The sequence below is a fragment of the Nanorana parkeri genome, unplaced genomic scaffold (genome assembly GCF_000935625.1).
Source record: "Nanorana parkeri isolate BGI_ZX_2015 unplaced genomic scaffold, ASM93562v1 scaffold394, whole genome shotgun sequence".
Taxonomy (NCBI): Eukaryota; Metazoa; Chordata; class Amphibia; order Anura; family Dicroglossidae; genus Nanorana; species Nanorana parkeri.
This window is the reverse complement of record NW_017306662.1, coordinates 954,831-960,457: the sequence shown is the minus strand read 5'-3', so window position 1 is coordinate 960,457 and position 5,627 is coordinate 954,831. Positions and strand designations below refer to the sequence as shown.

The 5,627-nt window shown below is 45.4% G+C and overlaps 1 protein-coding gene across 1 annotated transcript in view; it reads left to right on the top strand.

The window, feature by feature from the left end:
• The first annotated feature begins 3,119 nt into the window (after window positions 1-3,119).
• KCNJ2 (potassium voltage-gated channel subfamily J member 2) overlaps window positions 3,120-5,627 on the top strand; it is a 23,322-nt gene continuing 20,814 nt past the window's right edge. Inside the window, exon 1 of the mRNA XM_018559445.1 lies at window positions 3,120-3,150. The gene's annotated coding sequence lies outside the window, so the exon portion shown is untranslated. The remainder of the gene's footprint in view (window positions 3,151-5,627) is intronic.

The window sequence follows — 5,627 nt, the reverse complement described above, 5'->3', positions numbered from 1 at the left end:
AATTAATGATAATAATAATAAATAATGATGAGAATAATAATAAATAATGATAATAATAATTAATAATAATAATAAATAATGATGATAATAATAATAAATAATGATAATAATAATAATAATAATAACATGTTAATATAATCACCTTCCATACCGATGAATGGTGTGACATATAGAATGAATTGCCCTATTTCTATTTCTATTTTATTTCTCATCTTTATATTGTAAGCTTGTAAATGTTTTCATTGTGCGCCCGGAGACAAACGAAGAGACCAGAAAAACGAGAAGAACACAAATGTAAAAAGTGAACTCCAGAAATGTAAAATAGTTAACCTTTGAATTGCCCTGAAACTTCTGAACAAGAAAATGTACAAATGAACCCAAACTGGGCAGTGGGTGGGTAGCCCCTCACGCTAAGGGTTAACTTTTTTACATTCCTGGAGTTCCTTTTTAAATTTGTGTCGGTTCTTCTGCTACAATGTTACTGTTACACAGTCGCCCGCCCGCAGTGCCCTCTGTCTCCGCTCTCTGGAGGGATCCCGGAGCTCGGCATTCCTGCCATGGCATGTTCTCTACATTGAATCAGTTCATTCCTCTTGCGTTGTAGATACGCCGCGGACCCATTTAAATTGTCGTCTTGCGTTTTGTGACTCGCCCGATTTTCCGGATGCTTCGGTGCCCTACCAGCTCACTATTTTCAACGGGCTGCCTTGCAACAACGCATCTTCATGTGCACTAAACTCAGGAGGTAAACCTACAAAATCCATGCAAGCACCCTGACAACAATGGCGGGAAATTTATCCAAACTGGAGCAGACAAAATCTGGAGCAGCTGTGCACGGCAACCAATCAGCTTCTCACTTTCAGTTTCAAATCTTAACTGAACAAACTAAAGCAAGATGCTGATTGGTTGCTGTGCACAGCTGATGTGTGTGTTGTAGAGTAGTCACTGCTCCAAGCTCCGCCCCCGGGATGGACTACAATCTCATGTTTAGTTTACTGATTTGTATTGAGATTGTAGTCTATCCCGGGGGGCGGAGCTTGGAGCGGTGACTACTTGACTACTTTACAACACACACAGGGACCATGGGGAACAGACGTAGCCCCCCTCCAGAAGGAAGGACAGTGTCAGAGATGATTGGAGGATCTACAGCCGAGTGATACACAAATAAGATACATTGTTGCTCAGAGTTCAGGGACTTGAATGGATTTTTAAGGTTTAAAGTGACATTAAAGTCACAAATGCCCCCCCTCCCCAATGCTGCTTTAAGGACTAACCTTATATGATGCCTCTTGATCAGATCATCTTCTTCCTTCCACTTGTATTCAGCGTTGGTGCCGGTCTATGATTCAGCGCAGACTCCTCGGGTCCCGCGGTGTCTTTCCGACGTGCACGCTCCCGGCTGCGTGCATTCACCTCCACTGTGTGTCTCCCCTCCTCCCCACCGAAGATCTCTACTGTGCATTCGCCCGCCCCATCATCCTGCACGGCCCCTCGAGAAGCTTCAGATCTTCGGCCGGGAGTGAGCAGCAGAGACACAGGTAAGTAATTACCTTTTTTTTAACTCCTGAGTTTAGTATCACTTTAACGCAAATGCAAATGGCCACTAGAAACACGACAACAATACGCAGAGGTAGGAAGGAGTGAATGTCATCTTCCTCCAGCAGGAACTGGAAAAACAAAAATAGAGAAGCGGAGCGCTACAACCTAGCGCAATAAGGTGGGTTTTTGAAGGGGCAACACAATATTCACTGACATGTGGCCAGGTTTGGAGGAAGCTCAGCAATTTGTGACCAGGAGAGGTGGCGTGGTGTCAGGTGGCTGTGAGGGACTAAGCTTGGTCCACTGGATGGGGAAGAAGGATCCTTCAAACTACAAACTACATTATTGCACTAGGTTGTGGCGCTCCGTTTCTCTCTTTTTGTTTTTCCCAGATACACACCAGACATTTTTTTTGGAACTGGACTGCGAGGTCGATCAATGTCCAGGCAAAGGTCCCAGGAAATCAGAGAAAAAGCTGTTTTAGCCTCCGCAGGACTCAACTTTCTACAGATCTATAGGAGATGATTTTAATTAATAGATCAATAAAAAAAAAATCCAAAAATAACAATAATCTTCCATCTTCACCAGAATGCAAACATGAAACAATGAAACAAATCAGGAGCTGGCCCAGAAAATGTCACTTCATTCTCAGAAATGACAATAAAATAAATCTTAGTTTAAAGTTGTTACCGTCCTCTCTGCCAGTAACTCAATAAATATAGAACAAGAAGGTAAATTCAGCGCAAGCTTCTGGATTCTGAATCCTTTTTTGTGCAATTTCCAGCGCATTGCCGAGATCTCCCGATTCCCCGCCGCTTGCTTCTTCGGAGCTGGTAAGCCGCGTATTTTCCACCGCCGATTCCTCCCGAATATCAACGCGAAGTCTACATTTTTCTGCGAACCGTCTTGACCGTCCTTTGCAATCTCTTTAGAGCTCTCTCTCTCGTTTAGTAGCCCACGCCGCGGTATATAGTCACCCTCCGGGGTAATGCGCCGCAGGACGATCTTATTAAAGTTTGTGATAGATGTCACCAGCACGCCACATTGAAGGGAAGAACACGTCTGTTTATTGACGCTTCAAGTCAAAACAAAGAACGACGTTTCGGGGCCACGCAGGGTCCCCTTCATCAGTCTTGAAATGGCCAACAGCAGGATGATCTTAGGCGGCTGCATGGGCTCCAGTGTCCCTGGAAGTTCTCTCGGAGTGCCGTCGGCCCGGCAGCGATATTTATTTATAGGAATTTTACTTTTATTGTCAGAACTTTGAAAAATAAACCAGCTGTCATCCTGAGCCAGCCCGACCCCCTGGCTGTCTCTCAGCCCGCCCCTCGGGCCTGCGATTGGCCCAGAGCCTCGCAGAGGGGCGTGCGGTGCCGGCTAGCTATTTAAAAGCACATGGCTGCTTTCAGATAGGCAGAGGATGTGAATGGAGCGTGGTTGATAGCAGGTCTGAGACATCTAAAGGATTTAGTGGGAGCTTGAAAAAACAAAAACAAAACAAAAACATTTATTTTTTATTTTTTTATGGATTTGCACCTCTAACTGCACCTCCAAGCGTATGCCACTGGATCTGTACTTTCCCCCTTTAAAATGTTCTTTGCTGCCTCATAGGTAAGTGCCTTATCCTTATGATTTGATAGAGATTTATGCTGGCATGCAGTTATTCTGCTCTTGCTGAGATGATGATGCTGATGATACAATGATCTCTTAAAGGAGACAGGGCTCTCTTGTGCTTTCTTTTTTTTCTCTTATAAATTGATCTTTGTCATTGTAGCCGAGCTGCCCAGACAATGGTGGTGGCTAAAAATATAGAAGGCTCACCCAGTAACAGTTGGTCGGGGAGGCAAAGGCTGGGAGCTCGGCATCTGTTTGCGCTCAGACCTACTTGCAGCAGCTGTTGGAACTTTTTAGGCAAGAGTCAGGAGTTGGAATGTCTTAAAAGCAACATGAATCTCAATCAGCGTACAGTGCGTTTAACTGACATCTGCGCTCGCTGCTTCTCTTTCCTTTTTTTGCTTGCAAATGCTTTTTATTTTTCCATTCACTGCTCCGCTTTCCCCCCCAAAAAAAGAAGCTGTTGGGCTGTCATGTCCGCAGCCTGGGAAGCCTGCAAGTGAGGCAGAGACACTTCTGCACGAAAGTTGCATCATACTCTGACAGTTGAACCGGCGTATATAGCGCAACCTCTGTTGCCGGCTGCTGCTCGGAAACGCACCGCTTCCAAAACGTTCGACGCTCCCACTTTAAATTTCAAGAGCTAGAAAAACCAAAAAAGCGTGGGACGGGGGGTCGGCGAAATCCGCAGGCTTTCGGGGAGACATCTAGATGACTGTAGAGCGCCGCTGACAGTTATCTTTATCCTGATATCATCGTGATACGATGCATCTGCCTCCAGGCAGCTTGTCCCGGGCACAATGTGGCGCATCACATATTGCGGAACAGATGTCCTTGTTTTATTTTTAATATCGATCGCTGATTGATCAGCGGCAGGGGTTGGCGGTAAAGTAAACGTAGCCAAACGAACGTCGACGCCTAGGGTGCGAGGGGGCTTTGAAATGAATCTTCTCTTGCATCTTGGCAAAAGAGACAAGTTGCATTGAAATATAGCACGCCAAAACGGGGGTTTCTTTTTCTTACCAAATCGGTGGCATGTGTCAAGAGAAGCAGGCTGGTTTTGGTGAGCTCTACCGCTTAACTAGCTTTTTTTTTCAGCATTTGAAGAATTTTCCGCTTGTAGAACCTTAAATTTCATTTCACAGATGAGGGAGTTTTGCACCCCGGAGCATCTGTTTTTATTAAAGTGAGTTGTTAAGTTGTTGCTTAAGTGCCAACACTTTAAGAACACACAGAACTGTCCTGAGCTTGTAGCTTTTTTTCATGCCATAGCATACAAGATGTTCTTGTTGCAAATGCACGCACTGTGTCATCTCCCCCTGAGACTGAAAGTGTTACCGACAATAGAGAGGACCCTCATCAAAGTCAGCCCACCTTTCTCCAGCCTTCTTAGATATGTATTTATATACCACTTTGTGAGGCTTGAGAGCTATTTGGAGTCCTTTGGCTTTGGGGCTCCTGAAAATTAAGGAAATGACTGCCAGAATGTTTATTGTTAGTATTTAGAGAGCACCGTCAATGTGTACGTAGTCGCACCTTCACATCCGTCCCTGCCCTCAAGGAGCTTACAATCTAAGGTCCCTGTCTCACATGCATACATACATACATACATACAAGGGTCCGTTAACCTTCCAGCATGTCTTTTTAGTGTGGGAAGAAGCCTACACAAGCACAGGAAGAACATGCAAACTCCTTGCAGATAGCGACCTGGCTGGGATTAGAACTAGGGACCCCCCCCTCCCCCCCGTGCTGCAAGGCAGAAGCGCTAACCACCCCACCACTGTGCTAACTACTCATTGCATCGTCTATGTGCTGATTATCTTTTGATGAACTAGGGCTGCCACCTGTACGGGATTCACCCAGACATTTCGGGTTTTGAATGCTGTGGGTTTCATGGCATCTGAGACCCGGACACAAGATGTCAGGCAGATAGGGGCAACCAAAATTAAGATAGGGGCTACTGGCCCCCCCACTGAAAATAGTCTCCACTGTGATATTTGCATATGAATCGGTGGCACTATTTACATACTGTATGAATAAGCCGCAACTCAGGGTTAGGGTTAACCCATTCTCCCCCCAAAATGTTCATGCATCGCTAGAGTGTTGGGGTTTTGCTAAAAGAAAAGGTGGCTCCCCTATAATGAATCGATCTTGTCTGGGCTACTGCAAGTCAATAGGACCTTAAAATGTTTGGATGTCTATTGGAACCCCATGTTCTTTGACTTTGTGAAAGTATCTTTTGGTTGCTACATTGGGCTGAATGCTTCCTGAATTCTGCTAAAGCTTTGCATCTGTTTTTTTTTGACCCGCCTCCGATCTATAGACGCGGCTCTCTGTATTGATATTTTGTATTCTCTCAGTACATTGCATTGACACAGCTCATTGTCACTGCAGACTGTTTACAGAGGGCCGCCTGGAGGAGGCAGAGCCGCACAGTAGCAATGCAGCCCCAGCGTAGCAACGTGTAGATGTGT